The following is a 22,387-nucleotide window of genomic DNA, read 5'->3' as shown; positions in this document are numbered from 1 at the left end:
TTTAAACCATGAAACAATACTTGCTTCCTGGTAAATTCTTCCTCTTTGTTGAGTGAATTAACAAAGGACGCATTCCAAGGAAGAGTAAAGCCATCCTCTACCAAATTCCATGGTGTGGTTGGCCCTGGATTGCCTTCAGCTCCTTAGGGCATTTATCATCCCAGGAGGAACCACTTGAAATTTCATAAATGCCTCCCTGAGTCTGAACAACACACTCCTTTCGCAGCGGATAGGTGGGGTGGGAGTAATCCCTACAGTTTGTTCAGCTTGGACAGTGTCAGGAGTCCCAAGGGCTTTGTTTTCAAAGGCAGACAAATAGTTCTGCTTTGCAGACCCCAGAGAATCAGGAGAAAGTCACCCACAGACCAGAGGAAAAGCAGGACATTTAATGAAGCCAGAACCACTCTTCTTCTCCACATGCTTTTGTCTCATTCCAGAACCGTAAGTCTCTTCTCCATCTTAGATGGCCTCACTCTCTTCCAATGTGTGATAGAGATTTTGGCCCAAGGACGCATTAAACGGGAAGACGCCCCAAGGGGAAAACACAGTCTTTTGTCTCCCTCTGGTGGATGATTATGGTAATCCACATACAACTGCCAAATTAAGGGATGCATTTCATAAATAAATATACAGAGATCATATAGTATACATAGTAAAATTATTTTTAAATATCACCCCTGTGCATTACTATTTTATATGCAATCATTAAAATTCTTAAATTATATACCCAGCTTTATAATCTGTTTTGTTTCAAAGAATTTATCCTCACTTTGAAAGTCTAAATTTAACAGCTCCTTGTAACTAAACAGCCTAAAAAAAGTTCCCCGCCACCCTCCGACCAGTAGATGAAAAAAGTAAATTGGTCCATCGCTATTTCCATTCTCACAGAGAAGACCCAAGCATGGAAGATTTAATTTTTGTCATTGGTAATGAGCTGGGCGCAGGATTCCGTTGGGAGCCCCCCCCCCCCCCCTTTACCCTTAATGCGGAAGTTTAACTTGGGCTTTAGTTCTGATGCGGCCGCTGTCCTCCGAGCACCTTCCCGGGAGCACTCACCCAGCGGAGGCCTCTGGGGCCCGCTCCTTAGGCAGCCCCAAGCTTTCCGGGGCTTTTCCTGGGCTCAGGCACCCAGTCACTGACCCTGGGAATCTCTCCCTTCAAAAGCAGACACGAAGGAACTGCGTCTCCTTCTTCAGGTCTCACTGTTTCCTTTCTTCCGCCCTGGGATGCATCTCCCTGCCCGGGCTCAGGCCCACTCGGTACGGTCTGGATGCGGGTGTGGGAGCAGCCCGCGGGCTTCCCTCCAGGGAGGCTTCTCCCCCCGCTGGAGTCACAGGCTGCTATTCATTTGTCTCCACATATTTCGCTCTGACATTTGTAAGGTTCACTGTAATTCCATCACCTTCTCCCCCTAATATTCTTTCCCCCAAACAGACCATCTCTATAGTCTACTTATAACTAGTAATAATGACCTCACCTGTAGTATACAACTAAGTTTAAATAAATGCCCTTTTTTTGATACTTAGCTTCCTGACTAGAATCTGATGCCATCTTTTAATTTAATTTAATTTTTAAATGAACATACATAACTGACTTTGGGGTGGGGAGGATAGCGTACAGCTCTCGGAGTTTTATCACAGGTAAATGTGTCCGATATGCGAAGTGTGTTCACAGTCAGGATACAGAACAGTTCTATCAGCCATAACACTTCCTAATGGTATCTTTGCTGTTACATCCTCCCCACCCCTGCTCCCCAGCCACCACTGATCTGCTCGCAGTCCCTAGAGTTCTGACTTTTCCACAGTATTATATGAATGGAAGCATACAGAATACAGGCTCAATTTAAGATAAGGTCAGTTATTTAATACTTTAAATGAATTGTGTGTTCAGTGTCGTATTTAAAAACTCTTTGCCTAACCTGAGGTTTCAAAGATTTCTCCCAGGTTTTATTCTAAATATTTTACAGTTTTCTGTTTTACATTTAGATCTATGATCCATTTTGATTTATTTATTTATTTTTTGTATGAAGTGTAAGGTTTAGTCTGAGGTTAATTTTCTGCATATGAATGTCCAAATGTTCTACCATCATTTGTTGAAAACAATATTCTTTCTCCTTTGAATCTCTTTGTATATTTTTTCTAAAAATCAATGGACTGTATTTGTGTGCATCTTAATTTTATTCAATTGGTTATGGCTGCATCTGATAACACACAGCCTTAATTACCATGTTTATTAGTAACTTAGAAATCAGTAATGTGTTTCTCCAACTTTGTTTTTTTTTTCAAAATTATTTTGGCTATTGTAGCTGTTTTGCCTCTCCATATAAATTATGGGACTAGCTTGTATTCATTTACAAAAATTCCTCGGGGATTTTTATTGGAATTGTGTTAGAGCTATAGATCAATTTGGAGAGCTGCCACTTTAAGTATACTGAGTCTTCTAATTTATGAACATGGTATGTGTCTCCATTTGTTTAGGACTTATTTCATTAGCATTTCGTAGTTTTCAGTACACCGAACCTGCACATTATTACTAAGTTCACACCTGAGCACTTAATTTTTTGGAAGGTATTCTAAGTGATATTGTTTTTAAAATTTTGGTTTTTAATTGTCCATCCCTAGTATTAGAAATGAAATTTTTTTCATGAGTGGGTTGACCACGCATTCTGCACACTGGGTAATAGACACCATGGGAAATAGCTGAATCAAGACACCTTGTAAATACGCTAGTCAAGGAGACCACCTGTTGGCAAGGAGCACTGGTTTCTGAAGGTTGTGAATGGACCATGGGTGATATGGAAGATGGGAGGTGCTGGGAACGGCGTAGTGGGGAGACCTTGCAGTGCCCTCTGAGAACGTCATGTATGTGCCCCGTAGGAGAGCCCGATCCAAGGAAAGTCCATGCTAAGCAGAGGCGCACCAAGGCGATCATTACTGTGTCTAGTTAAATAGAGAGCCTGTCCCTTTCCTTCATCCTCCTCCCAGTCCTAAAACATTGAAAGTGCTAGAGCCTTTAAATCCAACATGAGATTGCATTATTACATTGGCTTGCTTTAAGCTTTGAAAAGCAAAAGTAAGTAGAAATTTTCATCAGTTCAGAGAGATTCAGCATAACATTGGAGAAAAGATAAAACCATTTTATACTGTACAAAACTGGCAACAATGACTTAGGCTTCAGCCTTGGCTCCAAGGTCAGTTCTCGGGGACGGTCCTCTTTTGGTCTGGGTCAGGTGTTTCTATGATAGGCACCTGTGGTCCTTACTTATCCCTGTTTTATCACATATCACAACGTACGTAACTCCTGCTTCGTTCTGTATGTTGTTAGACTGCAAGTACACTGAGGTCAGGGAATATGTACACATGGTGCCCACATGCTGTGGCCTATCAGACACTTCAGTGCACTCAGTGGGTTGGCTGTGCAGGGAAATGGTCCTTGCTATACATGGTCCCATCTTCTCTAAAGTTCTTCAGAATTATCCAAAACCAAACAATCTTTTGAACTGAAAAAATACAGGGACATAGTTTTTTCAATGAGTGATTTTTTGCTTTGGCAGAGCTGACCCAAGATGAGATGGAATACCCAAGGAGGTAACACCCCTGTCACTGGGAGGAGGAGGTGTTCGTGTCCAAACTGGATGACCACTTGATTTGGAGTTTTGTAGTGACTCAGATTAATGGTAATATTAGGTCATTTTGAAGTTCTCTCCAATCCTGAACTTCTAATTAGTGTTTCTTATGCTTGTAAATAGATTATTATTTATTAAATATTGAACCGAATGCGACATTCAATTCCTGAGCAGACGCGGAGGCTCTCTAAAGCTCATCTGCCATATTACTGAAAACAGAATCTAAGAGGCCAGAACCGCATTCAAGGAAATGTTTTAAAGTAACTGGCTCATTTATGTTCATTCAGATAATGAATTTTATCAGTTTCAATATAGTTAGTAATGATCATTGCAACGGAGAGGTGAGTCTGAATTAGTCTGGTAAGTGCCCCAGTGATTCTTATAGCAGGTAATTTGGGTATCAGTGTCCTAAAAACTCCTGGGTATGACTTTGTTATTTCAGTCTCTGCTGGGGAGGGGAGCCTGAGGTGGTGTTTTTTGTTTAAAAAAATTTTTTTTTCTTTATTGATTTTAGAGAGAGAGGAAAGGAGAGGGAGAGAGAGATAGAAGCATCGATGAGAGGAGGAGGTGTCAATGGTGGAAAAAGGAAAAACATCTGTGACAAAAATAAATTAATAAAAAAATTAAAAATTAAAAAAAAATCAGTGAGAAAGAACATCAATTGGCTGGCTCCTGTATGGCCCCTACTGGGGATTTGGCCCACAACCTGGGCATGTGCCCTGACCGGGAATCGAACTGGTGACCTTTTGGTGCATGGGTCGATGCTCAACCACTGAGCCACACTGGCCTGGCTGAGGTAGTGGTTTTAAAGGGCAGATGGGGAGCTGAGGAGAAAAGGGGGCAGCAGAACAGTGTCTTCACTTTGGCTGCCTGTTAGAATTGCCTGAGGAGAGCTTTTACAAATTCTCAGACTCCTTGGAGGTCTCAGTCACTTCTGACGCTCTCTACGTGACCCCAGTGTGTAGCCAGGCATGAGAACCACTGCACTAGGGGGAGGTGACTGAGCCAGGCAGGGTCGGGCATGTTCAGGAAAGGTTTGTTAAACAGAATGAGGAAGTAGGTGATTTATTTACATTATAGGTAATTTCTTTATGCATCTGCTTGACTCACTTTAATACTGGCTTTCTATAGATGTGTTTTGAAAATAATTTGTACTTTAAGGTAAATCTTCCTTTTTTATTTTCTTTTGTGATTCAGGAAATACTTATTCTCCCCCTCCCTCTTCCCCACCCAACCCTCATTATTGGCAGACAGTGTTGGGAGAATGCAGTGTTAACTAATGGAAGAGCATAAGGCGCCGGCTTTGGGAAGCCGTGGAGAGAGGGCGCACGGGCAGTGGGTGTTCTCAGCCAGCCACGTCCTCGCTAGGGTGGACCAGCTGGCTTTCTGGAGCCATCACATGAGGCAGTGCTTAGAGCTTCTAGAAAGGTACAGAAACGGACACAGGAAAGTGTCTAACGACTTTTATTTCACTTCCCCAAACCAACTTACCGCAAAGCAGAGAGGACCTGTGTGGCGTATCATCACATCTGATTGGTATGCTGAATTTCATCCAAAGACAAGGAGCACACCCTAGTGAGATTTATACTTTTTTCTTTAGTAATTTACTGCTTCCTGCTCCTGAGAGTCTAGTAAACCAAGTAACAATGGACTGGGGAGAGAAGGAATTGTTCTCATCTTTAAAATAAGAAACAACATGCTTTGGCATAGAGCAGCACTAACTCGCTACTGTAAACATCAGCAATCCTGCACAGACAGCTGCTTGCTGACGCGCCCCCCACCCAGGGAAATGTGTGCACGGCTCAGACATACACACTGGGCCCAGGCAGCAACAATGGAAAACAGGACCTGAGGTCTTTTCCCAGGTTTTATCTTTAGCAGGCATCAATGTCGAATGTAGTAAGTCAGCGACTAAGTTCTCCCAGAAAGAGTCTGGCTTCCTCTGTTTGTATGGAATTTCCTCCAAGTGTGTGGCTGGAGAGACCCATGTTCCCAAAGAACAACAGTGTGGGACGGGATTAATGTCACCTGTCTTTCCTCGTCTGCTGTGCTCCTGGGGAATAATGCACTTCAAGCAGTACAAAACAATGCCTGACAACTTAGGAGAAGTAGCTTTTATTTCCCAAAGGTTTTTCGTTAAAAGTGTACATGTATTATAAAAATGGCAGAAAAAATATACAAGCTTTACTGGTGCCCTCACAGCTAAGTTGAACACTCTACCATGAGAGAGTCGTGTTGGGAATAGTTTTGAACGTGATTTTTAAAAAAATCCTAACCAGAGGATATTTTTCCATTTATCTTCAGATAGAGTAGGAGGTTGGGGGGCGGGGGGAGAAACATCATTGTGAGAGAGACACATCGATTGCTTGCCTCCTGCATGACCCTGACCAGGGTGGGGGACAAACTGCAACTGAGGTACGTGCCCTTGACCGGAATCGAATCCGCTACTCTGGTCTGCAGGCCGACCCTCTAACTGCTGAGCCAAACTGGCCAGGGCATGAACGTGATTTTAAGATACACAAATGTCATTATTGTTTGTGGAGGGCTGAACACTGACATTTGGCTTTTGGTGACTGACAAAAATTAAAAGAAAACAGTTTGTGTTTCATAAACTTTTTATGTTAGTATTATGAAAACTTAATAAATAGATATTGGCAGAAATAGGTTATTGAGTCATAGATTCATAGATTTTAGAGCCAGAAGATACTTCATTTTATTTTAAACATTTTTTTCTTTATTGATTTTAGAGAGAGAGGAAGGGAGAGGAAGAGAGAGATAGAAACATCGATGAAAGAGAATATCGATTGGCAGCCTCCTGCATGCCCCCCACTGGGGATCAGGCCCACAACCTGGGCACATGCCCTGACTGGGAATTGAACCAGTGACCTCTTGGTGCAGGGTCGACATTCAACCACTGAGCCACACCGGCTGGGCCAGAAGATACTTTAAATATCATCTGGTCCGCTGGTTCTAAACCTCGGGGTGCATCAGAAGACTCAGCGGGCTTGTTAAAGCACAGAGCGCTAGGCTCCCTTCAGAGATTCTGATTCAGCAGGTCTTGAATGAGGCCTGAGAATTTGCGTTTTTAACACATTCTCAAGTGATGCCCATACTGCTGGTCTGGAAACTACACTTTGAGTACCTCCAGTCTAGTCCATTCTTATTCTGTTGTTGAGGCAACTGAGTCTTGAAGAAGTCAAGAGTCAGGCCTTCTTGTCAGACCCTGCCCTGTCCAGGGGTAAATTCCACTTGGGGACTAGGTATTACCCTTTCTTGAGGACATTGTTTTAATAACTGTCCCTTCTCCTGGCATTAACTCTCTAGTTAATTATGCTAGTCAGCATACACAGGTTCCATGACAGTGTCAGCTCCTGGGCTCACATCCTATCCCAGCCATGCCCTACAGAAAATCCCCCCAGAGAGCTTGCCTGTGGTCATCATTCTCTTTCCTCTCCTCCTGCTCTTTTTTTTTTAATTATCCTCACCTGGGGGCATTATTATTATTATTATTATTTTTTGCATTTATCTTCAGATAGAGTGAGGGGGAGGGAAAGAGAGAGAGAGAAACATTGGTGTGAGAGAGACATATCGACTGGTCACCACCCACACGACCCCAATCGGGGCCGGGGACGAACTGCAACGGAGGTACGTGCCTTTAGTGGGGATCTGAACCCAGGTCTCTCTGGTCTGTGGGCCAACGCTTTAACCACTGAGCAAAACTGGCCAGAGCTCCTCTGTTCTTTCTTGAACTCACCCTAATCAGGCTCTCTCAGGGTTACTTTACTGAAATAGCCCTTGTCAAGGCACCAGCAACCTTCTCATTGCCAAATACAGAGGTCACTTTCTAAGTATTGTCTCACTTGTCTAACCAGCAGGAGAGTTGGTTACTCTTTCCTTAAAACCCCTCACGGGCTTTGGGACACCTCTCAGTTCTCCTTACTGCTCACTGGCCACTCTCTCTCAGCCTTCTTTGGTGATTCTTCCTCCTTTCCCTTCCCTCTAGCCACTGGATTCCCTAAGGCTCAGTCCTTAGACCTTCTCTTCATCTATGCGTGTTCTTCAGGTGATCTCATGCTAGAATATCATCTACCCAGTAATAATTCACAAATGTATGTCTCCAGACTTTACCTCTAAACTGCAAATTCACATACAGCCTCCCTTTGCACACTAGTGTGGGACCATAAACATGAGCATGGGGCTGAGCGGAAGCTAGGCAACGCGTTTGTAACAATCCATGTGAAAAATGGGATTGTTCCGGAACCATTAACATTTTGTTCGAAATTAAAAACTCTTACTGTCAGTTATAAATGTATAGTAAAATGAAAAAATAAGAACACTTAGAAATGAATATCGATGTAGTTCACACTAATTTAAAACATTAGGAACATTGAGAATGAGTGTTTTATTACTTTGTAAAATATTTATCAAGAGTAGCTTGTACAGTGCATGCCTTCTTGTCGTGTGATGTGATGTGATATGGAGGGACATCTTTTCTGTGCCTTAGCGAATTGTCACCATCTTTCTAAGTTTGGGTGAACTTCCAGCATTTTAGCCTTTGTGCTTTCATTGCTGTGAGCTTCTCTAATGTGAAGTTTTTTGTCGGTGTTCCCTCTTCTGGGACAGCTTTGTCTTTCCTGTCACATGCACGTTCCCCCTTTGCCTTCACCCGTGAGTGCACGTGTCGTCTCTCAGATGGTGGCAGGGACAGCGTTCCCAGGTCAGCTCTCCCTTCTGCAACTCCATTTATGTTTGATTCAAGGTTCACTTTCAGCATCACCACTGTTTTCTTTATTATACTTTCATCTTTACTGGCCAGTTTATCTTTTTGAGTTCCCATTGCAGTGGAATGTCACGTGGGTGTAGCACTGGGATAGAAGGAGACAACACGGGTGCATTATGCTGTCTGTGGGAACTGCATGAGGCATGAACCAAGGCAGCAGCCAATCACAGGCAGGCTCTGAAAGAAGTGACGGCCGGTCACTGATCATGAAGGGCACCTGTTATTTGTGGGTTGAGGAAGCAGTGAAGTTGTCCTGTCTGCGGTTACAGTTCACAGACTGTGGGTAACTGGGATTTGTTAGAGGACTGGTGTTATTCAATGAAACCTAGTAAACTGAAATGTGTGCCTAATTTCAGAATTGTGCAGAGAACAGAGAGGACTGCCTACTTGACAACCCGGCTTGTTCAATAAATACCTCATACTTTACATGTCCTAAACTGAGTTTTTGATTTTCTCCAACTCCAGGCCTGCAACCCTCCTTGTCTTGTTAAATGACAATTTGCTTTTTCAGTTCAGGTCAAAAACATTGCAGTCATTTCTGACTCCTCATTTTCTCTTATGCTGCACACCTAGTCCATCATTTAACCTTTTCAACTCTATGTTCAAAATATCATTAGAGCCCTACCATTTCTCAGGGCCGCTGCTGCCTTCCTCATTCAGGTCATCATTCTCTCGCCCTGAGCTTCCTAACCCAGTGTCACCACACCTATTCTCCACAGCAATCAGAACGATTCTTTAAAAGTGCAAACTGACCATGTGACTTCTCTGCTGAAAATCCTTTAATGGCTTCCTATTCAATCAGAGAAAAAGCCAGTCATTCTATAATGATCTCCAAGGCCCTGCGGCATCCCCACAAGGCTACCTCTCGGACCCCTCTCCTTTCACATCCGCCCTTCACCCACTCTGCTCTTGCTGCACTGGCCTCCTGGTTCTCCCCTGGACAGGCCAGACACAGGCCACAAGGCCTCAGGTCTTGGCACTTGCTTTAAACACACCCCTCTGGTATGTTTCCTCCTCGTTTATCCACATGGCTCATTCCTCTCATTTCCTTCCTGCCTCTATGCAAATATCACATTTATAACACACGCTATACATAATAACACCTGCCTGGCTGGTGTGGCTTAGTGGTTGAGCATTGACCCATGCACCAAGAGGTTGCCGGTTCAATTCCCAGACGGGCTACATGCCCGGGTTGTGGGCCTGATCCCCAGTGGGGGGCATGCAGGAGGGGGGCATGCAGGAGGCGGCCAATCGATGTCCTCTCTCATTGATGTTTCTATCTCTCTCTCCCTCTCCCTTCCTTTTTCTCTAAAATCAATAAAGAAAAAAAAATAATAAAACCCATCCTTCTATGCCCATGACTGTACATCCAACATATTACATATTTATTTGTATATTTTCCCTGCAACTAGACTGCATATTTCACAAGGACAGATATTTGGTATGTTTGTTTAAAACTTTATCCCCAGAGCTTAGAACAGTACCTGGATTATAGCACGTCCTCAACAGATCAATGGCTGGATGATGAATATTGCTGGGTTGTGGCAGTTCTGAAGAACCACATCTCCGAGAAGGGCTTCTGAGTGATGAGCAGGGCAATGACCTCAGTGCTTTGGTTTGTCTGACTGGGGATGCAGAGCTGTCCTAGCAGGGCAAAATGTCTTAGAAACTTTCTTATGCAAGTTAGTTCTTACCTGGAAATTTTGGGTGGTCTTTTGCCTTCAAATGTACCTTATTAAACAAATCCAAAAACTGTGCTTTTTTTTTGTATAAATAAGTTGAAGCAAAAATATTCTTTATGATTTGACTATTTTTGTTTTCATCTGTGGATTTTTTTTTGAATGGTAGGGGAACATGGGATGAGGGAAAAGAACAATGCTAAAAACCCTGGAGTTGAACGCCTGGGCAAGAATCATGGTGCAAAAGTCTGAAGAAAAAACAACCAGGTAAGAACCTGGAAATACGGTGTTGGCATAGAATGATCTTCCTTGGAGGTTTTATTAGACACTTCTTATGCAGAGATCCTCTCAGACTCCCTTTTTCACTCCAGCCATTGCCAAGGTCACCAGCTGCATGCGGTGTACTTGACAGCAGTACCTCAGCCCCCCCGTCGATTTCTTCCCTTCTGCCCCGGGCTTTCCTATACTGGGTGGGATGCCTGCAGAGACCCACTTGGCCATTCTGCAGCGCATTCAAACCTGCAGATGTGAGGGCAACCCTTGATTAGTGGGGGATGGTAATTGGTAGATAACTATTTCTCACTTTCATCTCTTGGGGGAACAATGCTGAAGTGCATTCTTCATGATTCTCTTAGGGAGTCCCAGGGGGATCAAGCCTCAGTTGCTCACAGTGGTGAGGGCTTGTTTGCTTGGCTCCCCTCTTTCCTCTTGTACTCTTCCCAGTCCCCTGTGTGGGTCCTTGGGATCACATCTCAAAATAAAGGACCTGTGCACCAGGCTTTGTCTCAGGCTAAGCTTTTGCAGGGAGGCTAGGCTAAGACATAGGTCAAGCAGACAGCTTTCTGGAACACTTTTGTTCTAATTGCTGAGGGGAGCACAGCTTTCTATAAACACACTTGCCTCTGAGATGCTCCCTGTTCACTCAGAGACCTCCAGGAGCTCTCTTGGCCTGTATAACAATGCTCCTCATTGGTGATCCAGATCCTCACTGTAGAAACTGAAGCGAGGTATGTTGCACTCTGACCTTACCTACTTGGATAACTAAACCGATCCTCTTATTTCCCCCAGTATGCCATCCACATATGCGTAGGTGTATATGTTTTCTCCCAAGGATTAGCCCAAGTCTTATATTCTTCTAGAACCTTCCTGAACCACTTAGCTTACAACAATTCTCTCTTCCGTGCACCCCTGCTGCACTTTCTGTTTGGACCACCCATTTGGTACTCACGCCACGGTGCCTGGAATTATTATTTATCTCTTTATTTATATATTCTGGCTCAACTTTATTCTAATCATCTGTGGGAATAGATTGTATCTTACAACCCAATATCTCCAGCAGTACCTCACACAATGCCCTGAAAAATAAATGCTACTAATGCCGAGACTGGCATTGCGGTGGCATGATCTGAATCAGTGTTTGTCAGAGTGTATTCACGGGGTATTAATGAGCGTTATAAGAACAAAAGTGTTCTGTGTTTAATCAACTTGGGAAACCCTGGAGGACTTCTCTGCGTCTTTAAATTAACCAACCTTCATTGCAAATCTTTAAGAGAAAAACAATATGTGATCTCCCAAAATTTATTTGGCCATACACATCTTTTTCATGAAGCATTCACTTAGGTTAGTTTCTTGAACTACATGCTTAAACTGTTTCTAAATACATGGGTTGTCTAAACTACGTAAAAGTCCTAACTGTCTAGGGCAGAATGGGGCTGTAGGAGATGGATGTAGGTCGCAGATGGAAATACTACATGGTATGAGAGAGACTTATACATGAGAGACGAAATATTCACCGCTTGAAAATCACTAACGAACTCTTGTCAAACTTTGTCAGCTGTGCCAGCTGAGTATATAAGGGCTGATGGGATATACAGAAAAGGCAGAGTCAGATTTGGACAGGTGAGCTGGTCTTCAGGAGGCACACGTGTCTGTGGGGTTCTTTTGCAAATTTAGGGCTCCTGGAAGCTGGCTTTGGAATGCCAAAGTGGGGACACAGATTAGACTCACCTACAAGGACCATTGCTCCATACACTAATGATTTTCTCTTTGTTCTCAGGTCGATTCCTTCCTCACCTTTCTTCTGCAAAGTCCATTTCTCTGGTGCTCTGGCTAACCTAGTTAAACTAAGTTGATCTGGACAGAGAATGGAGGGCAGAGAAATGGAGATATCTTTCTCTCTCTCTCTTTCTATATATATATATAGATAGATAGATATAGATAGATATATCTATCTATCTATCTATATCTATCTATCTATATATCTATCTATCTATATATATATCTATATATATATATATCCCTTTCTTTCTCTGCTTCCAAGACTGTTTTTTTCAATTTCCAGCAAGGGCTACATCTTTTCTGAAGTTTCTGTGCTCTGCTAATACCTGTTCCTCTGTCCTTCCACCCTGAGGTAGGGTAGTGGCTTCTTAATTTGGTTAATCTCTGGGTTGCTTTACCACTCCTCTTTCTTTTATCAATGCTTCCATCACTTTTGTAAACAATTCCCTATTTTATTTATTATTATTGTTATTATGTATTGTAGACGGTATATACACACACACACACACACACACATATATATGTATTATACAGTGTATATAGGTTGGGACAAAAGTAGGTTTATAGTTGTGAGTATACAAAACACAGAGTTTATTCCTGTATTATTATTTATTAATTATTATATTATTTTTCATATAAACAACTATAAATCTACTTTTTGCTCTGTATCTATTTATCTATGAAGAGATTTACTATGAAGGTATGAGGGATTGGCTTAAACAATTATGTATCCTGAGAAATCCCACCATCTGCCATCTGCAAGCTGAAGGCCCAGGAGAGCTGGTGGTGTAGTTTATTCCAAATGCAAAGGCCTGAGAACACCAAAGACCTGAGAACCACGGAAGCCAATGGTGTAAGTTGGGTTGTGTTTATTGTTTGCTGTTGCTGTAGGTACCAGAAGCTTCAAGTCCCTCCTGCCTCCTTGTTTTTGTCTCCCTTGTTAACTGTAGCTTCCCTAAGTGCTTCTCCTTGGAGAGATCCTGCATCTTGCAGCTCTCTCAGCTCTTGGCTACTGAAGACTCACTGGTGGCAGTGATTGGGGTAAAATGCGGGGAGAGGAAGCAATCCATAACCTTATTAACCTCAGTCTTGTGGGCTGTGTTCTTGGGCTGTGACCTTCACAGGTGTATCTTAGCTATTTCTACTTCCCTCTTAGATGAGAAAGGAAGGCTGGGTGGAGGGTCTAAGGAAATTAAGTGTAGGGCAAAGCTGTTCATTTTGGGCTTTATTTTATATCGTCTGCATCTATGAGCAGTAATGGGACCATAGTTGTTGAAAAGAGTGAGAAGGACTGAACTCTGAGGAAAAGCTTCAGATGCTAGAATTTCCTCAAACAGAATTCTGGAGCCAGAGGAGGGCAGTCAAGGGATCCGGGGTGATGTTAACTGGCTCGTGTTTCCTCAGTCATTAAAGAAAGGAAAAGAAAAGTCTTGGATTGGGAGGCAGAATGCAGATGAAACTAGTAAGATGTGGTGACTCTGACAGTCACAGTGCCCACGACCACATAGGGCAATACTTTAAGCAAGGAAAGAAAAATAAGCTGCAAATAATTCCAGGTTGAGAAATGAGGAAAGGGGGTCATTATTAAAAGGTCAAACTCTGTTTGGGAAGTTCTCTGAATTGTAAAGGTGTGACTTTGGCCTGATCTCTTCTCCTGGCTCAACCACTGCTCATAAATTATGGTCTAGGTTTGTTAGTGAGTTCCGGGGTGGGGTCCATAACCTCATCATGTAACCTTGAACCAGTGCTCAAAATGTCTTCGATTTTCTCACTATGAAAACAACCTGTTAATGGTCAGTCACCACTAAACTAAAATAACAAAGCCTGGGAATTGCTGTTCTGAGGGAACAATCTTGGCACTGGGATTTCTGAAAAGGAAAGCCACATTCCACAACTACCTGTAAGACTGAAAATAAAAAAAAAATTAAAAAAAAGGGCAGCCCTGGCCGGTTTGGCTCAGCGGTTAGAGCATCGGTCTGTGGTCCAGAGAGATCCGGGTTTGGTTCCCGCTAAGGGCACGTATCTCGGTTGCAGTTTGTCCTCGGCCCTGGTTGGTCGTGCGGGTGGCAGCCACTTGATGTGTCCCTTTCATGTCGATGTTTCTCTCTCTTCCTCTCTCTTCCTCCCACTCTATCTGAACAAAAAATGGAAAAATGTCCTCGGGTGAGGATAAAAAAAAAAAGGCAAAAGAGAAACTGTCAAACCAAATGCAAAGGGTGGATTAGGTGCCTCCTGAATAATTAGTGAGGTGCTATTAAAATTAGTGAGATTCTGATAAGAATGGACATGTTTCACCAGCATAATCATCTGCTGTCACTTGGAATTCAGGAAGTGTTTACACTGAGTGCATAAATAAAATGAATCAATAAATACGAATTATTAGTTGCTTTTCAGTAGTTTTCTCCAATTAATCTGACTACATACTCATCGTTATTTCTTCTTTCTTTAGCTCTACCATCTTGACTCTAAGTTCCTTGAAAACTATGTCATAACGTTTACTTCTTTATATTCCTTACCACACTTAGTTTGATATTACTTAATGTATTATTCAGAGAAACAGAACCAAGAAGATATATGCATATAGACAAGGGGATTTATTATAAGAATTGGCTCACACAATTGTGGAGGCCGAGAAGCTCCATGATCTGCCCTCTGCTGGCTGGAGAACAGGAAAGCTGGTGGGATAATTCGGTATGAGTCCAAAGACCCGAGAACCAGAAGCACTGGTGTCCGAGGGCAGGAGAAAATGGATACCCCAGCTCAAGCAGAGAGCAAATTTACCCTTTCTCCACCCTTTGTTCTATTTAGACCATCAATGGATTGGATGGTGCTCACTTGCATTGGTGGGGGTAATCTTCTTTACTCAGTCCACCTGTTCAAATGCTAATCTCTTCTGGAACAGCCTCAGACACATTCAGAAATAATGTTTTACCAGCTATCTGGGCATTTGTTAACCCAGTCAAGTTAACACATAAAATGAATTATTACAGGCCCCAATTAGTTAGCCCCAATTATTTCAAAAAGACAAAACCAGAAGCCTTTCCTCTAAAATCAGGAACAAGACAAGAATGCCCATTCTCACCACTCTCATTCAACACTGTTTTGGAAGTCCTAGCCAGAGCAACCACACAAAATAAATAAAGGACATCCAAATTGGGGATGAAGAAGTAAAACTGTCACCTTTTACAGATGGCATGATTCTGTACACAGAAAATCCTAAAGCCTCCATCAAAAAACTATTAATAATATACTGATACAATAAACTTTCAGGATACAAAAATCAATCTACAAAAATCCACTGTTTTCCTATATTCTAATAATGAAACTTCAGAAATAGAAATGAAAAAAATTCCTTATGCAATTGCAACCAAAAGAATAAAATAACTAGGAATAAACTTTTATAAGGATGTGGAAGACCTATATACTGAAACGTACAAAGCAATATTAAAAGAGATTGAAAAAGAGCCCTGGCTGGTTTGGCTCAGTGGTTGGAGTGTTGGCCTGCGGACCAGAGAGTCCCGGGTTCTGTTCCCACTAGGGGCATGTACAAAAAAAAAAGAGAGATTGAAAAAGATACAACACTTTGTCCCATGTACAAAAATTAATTCAAAATGGATAAAAGATCTGAATATAATATGTGAAATAATAAATTACATAGAAGAAAAAATACATACTGAACTTATGGACCTTGATCTTAGAGACCATATTATGAATTTGACCCCAAAGGCAAGGGAAGTAAAGGCAAAAATAAATTAATGGGACTATATCAAACTAAAAAGCTTCTGCACAGCAAAAGAAACTAACAACAAAATGAAAAGGCATCTGACCTAACGGGAGTTGATATTTGCAAACAGCAGCTCTGACAAAGGTTAGTAGCCAAAATATATAAAGACTCATAAAACTTAACACCAAACAAACAAATAATTCAATTAAAATGGGCAGAGGGCCCTGGTTGGTGTAGGTCAGTGGTTAGATGTCAGCCTACACATTTAAGGATCATGGGTTTGATTCCTGGTCAATGGCATGTACTTGGGTTGCAGGTTGATCCCTGGCTCTGGTCGGAGTGAGTGCAGGAAGCAAGTAATTGTTGTGTCTCTCACACTAATGTTTCTCTCTTTCTCTTCTCTCTCTCTCTCTCTCTTTCTCTCCCCTCCCTTTCCCTTCCACTCTCTAAAAAAAATAAAAAATAAAAAAGTCAGTGAGAAAAATAACCTCGGGTGAGGATTAAAAAAAAAAGGGCAGCCCTGGCCAGTTTGGCTCAGTGGTTGAGCGTTGGCCTGTGGACCAGAGAGTCCTGGGTTCAGTTCCCGCTAGGGGCACGTACCACGAAAAAAAACGGAAGGGGGGGGTGGCAGAGGTCCTGAACAGACACCTTTCTTGATAAGACGTACACATGGCCAACAGATGTATATGAAAAGATGTTCAATTTCACTAGCTATTAGGCGAATGCAAATCAAAACTACAATGAGATACCGCTGCACATCTGTTAGAATGGCTATTATCAACAAGATAAGTAATAACAAGTATTGGAGAGGTTGTGGAGAAAAAGGAACCCTCATTCACTGCTGGTGGGAATGTAGGCTGGTATAGCCACTATGGAAAACAGTTTGGCGGTTCTTCAAAAAGTTAAGACTAGAGTTATCATATGACCCAGCAATCCCTTTCCTGGGTACCTACCTGAAAAACTTGAAAACATGTATTTGCAAAGATATATGCACCCGTATGTTCACTGCAGCATTATTCATGGTGTCCAAGTCATGGAGACAACCGACATGTCCTTCAGTAGATGATTAGATCAAGGAGATGTGTTACATATACACTATGGAGTACTACTCAGCCATAGAAAAGATGAAATATGGATATTGGATACAATATGAATGAATGGATCTTAAGAATATTACGTTAAGGCAAAATAGGTCAGAAAAAGCTAGGGACCATATGATTTCACTCATATGTGGGATATAAAACTGAAACTCATGGACACAGGCAACAGTGTGGTGTTCACCAGAAGGAAGGGGATGGGGAATTGAGGGGGTGGAGGGGGCATATATTAGGAAGATAATCTGACTATGGGTGGTGGGCATGCAGTGCAATGTAAAGACCTTGTATCATAGAAATGTACACTTGAAACTTATATGATCCTATCAACCTATGCCACCCTGATAAATTTAATCAAAAAGCAAAACCACAATAAACAAACAAAGAAACAAAGCCCACTTGCTTTGTAATGATGAAAACTGATAGGTTAGAAAGCCCCCTGGGTATATTATACCATTTCTCAGGCTCACATGGCTTAACATTTTTGTAGGCTTAAAAAATTTCAAAATTCTCAATATTGAACTTAACCCTTAACTAACTAAATACAAGGAGAAAAAAATAGCATCTTCATTTTTTCAAATGGAGAAATTAAGGCAGAGAAGGACATCTAGTCTGTGCCAGCAGCATTTGAAAAAACACCAACTCCCTCTGCTGAAAATGCAGAGCTGTAAGCCACACCCATGTCCAATTTTCCTTCAGGACTTTATACCATGCTTTTGGACTCACTGAAACCTCAAGTCTCTTCTGTGTGCCTCTATTTTTCTAGACTATCATTTTTCGAATATGTTCCTTGGATTCCTGTGAAGGTGATCCCTATTCATAGTAAAGTTTGGGAGCCACTGTCTTGGTTTATCTGTCCTCCTGGGTTCATTTCTTTCCCACCAGGCCTGGATTTTATGGATAATCATAGTAATGTCCTTAATCCATGCCCATTCGTCTCCGTACCCAGTCAGTCGTTCATCCTAGGTGCATGCCTCTCCCAGTGCTTGTGTCCTGCTGTCTGTCTTAGGACAACTATATAGAGAAAACTGACCAATCAGATTGGCATTAATACAACTCCAGCCAGGCCTTCTGAGTAGCTCAGAAACCTTCCTTGTCCTTGGTCTGCTTGCCACCCCCCCCACCCCCCGCCAGCAACTATTTTAAAATGTACTACTTTCTTCAGGAATTCTATTCCTTTCATTCTTCTCATTCTCAGCCAGCAATGTGTTCATAGCCTTTCCCTCTTCACAGAGCAAATAGAGATCATCATTAGGAAGGCATTCTCTTCCTGTCTCCCTTCAAACTTGCCTATGGCAGACCCTATCCCTTCTCAGAGTCTCATAGGAAGAGCCCTCTCCCTTATCTTAAGATAAAATCTGCCCCACCCACCATCTGGGTCTTAGTCCCTCCCTCTTTTGTATCTTTCATTTCTCTCTTCTACTGGCTTTTTCTCCTCTAGATGTAAAAATTCCACAAGCTAAAAAAAGCTTCCCACACTTTCACTGTCTCAATCTTTCCGGTCACTACTTTCTTCTACTTTTACTCCCTTTGATTCCTCAATCCATCATAATTTGGCTTCTACTTCCAATGCAATTATCATTATTTTTTTTTTATCCTCACCTGAGGATATTTTTGCATTTATCTTCAGATAGAGCAGGAGGGAGAGAGGAAGGAAGAGAGAGAGGGAAACATCGATGTGAGAGAGACACATTGACTGGTCGCCACCCGCACAACCTCAACTGGGACAAACTGCAACTGAGGTATGTGCCCTTAGTGGGACTCAAACCCGGGACTCCCGAGTCTGTGGGCCAATGCTCTAACCACTGAGGCAAACTGGCCAGGGCTCCAATGCAATTATTAAACACATTTTACTTATTGATTTTAGAGAGAAAAAGAGAAAGGGGGAGGAGAGAGGGAAAGAGAGAGAGAGAGAGAGAGGGAGAAAGAGGGAGAGAGATTTGTTTTTCCACTTATTTATGCCTTCATTCAAAACCTTGGCGTACCAAGATAATACTCTAACCAACTGAGCTAACTGGCCAGGGCTCTAATGCAATTATTTTAGGTTTATTTGAAAATTACTGAACAATCTCAAAAAGTAGAAGTCTCCCATAATTTCAACACTTAAAAAACATAAAATAAAAAATGATTGTTTTCTTCTACATTTAAGTATACCACAGAAATGGGTGGATTACATTAGACTATTAACCCTTTGTTTCACTATTTTACTTTGTATTTACACTGTTTATGGTCTCATTTTCTATACATAAAGTCCTGATTTGTATGTGGTTAATACTCTGTGTTTCCTCATTATGACTTCTGAATTTCTTATCTTGTTTAGGAAGATCTGCATCTTAAAGTTGTGAAAATGTTTTACTATTTAAAATATATTTATGTAGTTTTTTTCTCATTTATTTTCTTTTTTTTTTTTTATCCTCACCTGAGGACATTTTTTTTTTTTTTTCTATTTTTTGTTCAGATAGAGTGTGGGAGGGAGAGAGAGAGAGACATCGACGTGAAAGGGACACATCGAGTGGCTGCCACCCACACGACCCAACCAGGGCCGGGCACAAACTGCAACCGAGGTACATGCCCTTAGCGGGAACCGAACCCGGGTCTCTCAGGACCGCAGGCTGACGCTCTAACCGCTGAGCCAAACCGGCCAGGGCTCTCATTTATTTTCTTATACCTGACTGTTACTTCAGGATTAACATTAATTTCTTCTACTTGGCTAGCCTTTAGTCCCAACTCCAATTTTTAAAAAAGAATACATTTTTTTCCCACTGAATTTAAGTACTGTTTTATTAAATGCTAAATTTCTGATTATACTTCAGTATTCTTTAGTTTGTTCCACTGATCTACAGATATTGTGGGTTCGGTTCCAGACCAAATAAAGCAAATATCACAATAAAGTGAGTCACACAATTTTTTTGATTTCCCAATTTATATAAAAGCTGTGTTTACACTATACTGTAGTCTATTTAGTGTGTAATAGCATTATGTCTAAAACAATGATATACCTTAATTAGAAACGACTTTATTGATAAAATTTGCTGACTATCATTTGAGCCTTCAGTAAGTCATTGTCTTTGCTGGTGGAGGGTCTTACCTTAATGTGGATGGCTGTTGACTGATCAGGGTGCGGTCACTTAGGGTGGGGTGGCTTGGCAATTTCTAGAAATAAGACAACAATACATTTGCCTCATCAATTGACTCTTACTTTTACTTGAATGCTTAGAGGCCATTGTAAGGTTATTAATTCATTGCCTAACTTCAGTATTGTTATGTCTCATGGAAGACAGAGGCCCAAGGAGTGGTAGAGAGATGGGGAACTACTAGTTGGTGGAACAGACAGAACACACAATATTTATTGATTAAGTTTGCCCTCTGATATGGACGTGATTTGTGGGGCCCCAAAACAATTATAATAGTAACATCAAAGATCACTGATCATAGCCCTGGCCAATGTGGCTCAGTGATTGGAGTGTCGTTCCATACACCAAAACGTGGCGGATTCAATTCCTGGTAAGGGCACCTGCCTAGATTTTGGGTTCACTACCCAGTCACACGTGTGGAAGGCAACTGATAAATGTTTCTCTCTCACATTGATATTTCTCTCTCTCCCCCTCTTTCTTTCTCTGAAATCAATTTTTAAAAAATCACTGATCCCAGATCGCCATAACAGATATAATAATAATGGAAAAGTTTGAAATATTGAGAGAATTACCAAAATGTGACACAGAGATATGAAGTGGAAAATGCTGTTTAAAAATGGTTCCAGCCTGGCTGGTGTGGCTCAGTGGTTGAGCATCAATCCATGCGTGAAGAGGTCACCAGTTCAATTCCCAGTCAGGGCACATGCCCAGGTTGTGGGCCCAATCCCCAGTGGGGGGCATGCGGGAGGCAGCCAATTGATGTTCTCTCTCATTGATGTTTCTATCTCTCTCTCTCTCTCCCCCACTTCCTCTCTCTCTAAAATAAAAAAAAATAAAAAAAAATAAAAAAAAATGGTTCCAATAATATTTTTTTATCCCCACCAGAGGACATTTTTCTATTTTTTTGTTCAGATAGAGTAGGAGGGAGAGAAAGGAAGAAACATCAATGTGAAAGGGACACATCGAGTGGCTGCCACCCACACAACCCAACCAGGGCCGGGGACAAACTGCAACCGAGGTACGTGCTCGTAGCGGGAACCAAACCCGGGTCTCTCGGGACCACAGGTCGATGCTCTAACCACTGATCCAAACTGGCCAGGGCTCAATAATCTAAATGGTGCTGATAGTCTTGCTTCACACAGGATTGCCACAAACCTTCAATTTGTAAAAAAAATGAAATATCTGTGAAGAACAATAAAGTGAAGTACAATAAAATAAGGTATGCCTGTACTTTCCTGTGCTGTTCTCGTGCCATAATTATTTGTTTACACAGCCATATGATACATTTACTATCTGGCATGTTCGTTCATCACTATTCTTTTTCTAAATTTTCTTAGGAAATTGTATACTCATTTTTTCTAGTAAATTAGAGAGTTATTTTATGTAGTTCCAACCTCTACATCGTCCTCATATAAAAACAAAGTCATATTTTGGGACTCTAACTGATATTACATTACATTTATGCATTAGCTTGAATGTGATAGACTTTTTTTCTTTTTTTTTTTTATCCTCACCCAAGGATATTTTTCCATTTTTTGTACAGATAGAGTGGGAGGGAGAGAGAGGAAGGGAGAGAGAGGAAGGGAGAGAGAGAGAGAGAAACATCGACGTGAAGGGACACGAGTGTGATAGACTTTTTAATGCTATTAATTCTTTCCATCTTCACATCCCAGGATTATGTTTTTCTTCATTTATTTTATATTTTAAATAGGCCAAATATTTATTGTTAAATGTATTTCTAGGTTTTGTCATTATTTTAAATAGGTTGTAAATACTCCCCACCCCTGCCGTTTTATTTCTGAACTGATCAGTGCTAATATAGAAATAACTTTAAAAATTTCATATATTTACCTTATATCTTGCTACCTTACTAAATTCTTTAACTAGGTTCAATAGATTTTCAGTTGAGTTTTTTGTATTTTCCAGGCATCTGCAAATTATTTTTGTCTTTTCCTTCAATATTTATTGGTTTGTTTATTATATTATGTTTGTTTCAAAACTGTTCTTATTTCTTATAGCTTTTTTTTTTTTTTTTAGTTCAGGAATACCTACAGTATTCCAACATCTCATTTTTTGGGCATATATTTATGTAATCACATATTTTTCTTTTTTAATGTAATAAATTATACTAATATAGTTCTTAGAATTGGGAATATAACTATTACAATACATTATTAGATTTGACTGTTAATACTGGATATCAGATTTATTAATTAGCACTCTAGTTTTCTTTTTTGGACTATCTTTATAAAGTTTTGGTATTAGTATTATGATAGAATTGCAAAACAAATTA

At 41.3% G+C, this 22,387-nt stretch overlaps 1 long non-coding RNA gene across 1 annotated transcript; it reads left to right on the top strand.

Annotated features, from left to right (window-relative positions):
* Window positions 1–3,569: 3,569 nt before the first annotated feature.
* On the top strand, window positions 3,570–12,927 carry LOC118618761. Its single transcript, XR_004957099.1, has 3 exons — window positions 3,570–3,676; window positions 10,254–10,351; window positions 12,828–12,927. It is a non-coding gene; the product is annotated as an uncharacterized LOC118618761 (long non-coding RNA).
* The last annotated feature ends 9,460 nt before the right edge of the window (window positions 12,928–22,387 follow it).

The sequence above is a fragment of the Molossus molossus genome, unplaced genomic scaffold, assembly GCF_014108415.1.
Source record: "Molossus molossus isolate mMolMol1 unplaced genomic scaffold, mMolMol1.p scaffold_m16_p_6, whole genome shotgun sequence".
Lineage (NCBI taxonomy): Eukaryota > Metazoa > Chordata > Mammalia > Chiroptera > Molossidae > Molossus > Molossus molossus.
This window is presented reverse-complemented; position numbering and strand designations above follow the sequence as displayed.